The sequence below is a fragment of the Solanum pennellii genome, chromosome 1 (assembly GCF_001406875.1).
Source record: "Solanum pennellii chromosome 1, SPENNV200".
NCBI lineage: Eukaryota > Viridiplantae > Streptophyta > Magnoliopsida > Solanales > Solanaceae > Solanum > Solanum pennellii.
Window position 1 is genome coordinate 51072531 of NC_028637.1, and position 1390 is coordinate 51073920.

General features: G+C 37.3%; 1 pseudogene; it reads left to right on the plus strand.

Annotated features, from left to right (window-relative positions):
- Positions 1 to 1390, plus strand: part of LOC107028218 — an 11494-nt pseudogene that overhangs the window by 3109 nt on the left and 6995 nt on the right.

A 1390-nucleotide genomic window follows, 5' to 3' on the forward strand; every position in this document is an offset into this window, starting at 1 on the left:
TATATATATATATAATATTAATTGGTGAAAAGCAGAGCATATTGAGATAGCATCATCAAAGAAAGAAGGAGAGTTTTTGAATTGGGATGATATACAAAAGATGAAGTATTCTTGGAATGTAGTATCTGAAGTTATGAGACTAACACCTCCTATAATGGGGGCTTATCGAGAAGCAATTGTGGATATAAATTATGGAGGTTATCATATCCCTAAGGGCTGGAAGATAAAACTATATTTCCTTCGTGGATAAATTTTGACTTGATACTGTGTTTTAAGGAAAAGAAAGACTTTTCAAATATGTGGTTTCAATTAATCTTTAGGTATTTGTGTGGTTGAAAATCATTTCATTATAAAAAAAAAGTAAAGTTAAATTGTTTCAAATTATAATGATGTGGCATTCTCTTTGGGACGAACTATAAAAAGGAAAACAATGTCGTATAAAATGTCACGACCCAAAACCAGCCGCGAGTGGCACCCACACTTATCTTACTAGGTGAACGAACCAACAATCTAAATCCCAACGTTTACCGGTATATAAATTTTGAATAGTAAATAAAATGCGGAAGATCCAAAACTCATTAACGAAATCAATTAAATAAACTTCTAAAGTATAATACTTATAATCCCCAAAATCTGGAAGTCATCACATCAAGAACATCTATCCTCAAATTACTAAGTCTAAGAGTATTTAAGAACTAAAATAAGTAAAACGATAGTCCACGTCCGAGCTTCAAGGACATCAAGACGTGAAGGAGAGAATCCAGTCCGAGCTAGGAACAATAGCTCACCCTGAAATCTGATGTGCTAAAGACTGGCTAGAGTTGCGGACGAGTCGAAGTCAACGGTGCACTTGCTGCACTCCACAAAGCAACAAGAAGAACATAAAAGTAGGGGTCAGTACAAGGAACAAGTACTGAGTAGGTATCATCGGCCAACTCAAAATAGAAAGCAATATATATATGGAATAATAATGTAAAACCAACCACAATACTTAACAGGTGACAATCAACAAGTACAAAAACCGTTGACAACAACCTCAAGCACATCTATGAGGACTCAAGCCTCCACACCATACTCATTTGGGAAATAGGTTCTTCGAAATTTAGTATATTAACATAATTCAAGATTACTTCTCTTTATTCTTATCGTGTCGGAACGTGACACTCCGATCCGCTAATGCTACGTGTCGGAACGTGACACTCCGATCCATTATTCCTATGTGTCGGGACGTGACACTCCGATCAATTATTCCTATGTGTCGGAACGTGACACTCCGATCCATTATTCCTACGTGTCGGAACGTGACACTCCGATCCATTATTCCTACGTGTCGGAACGTGACACTCCGATCCATTATTCCTACGTGTCGGAACGTGACACTCCGATCCAT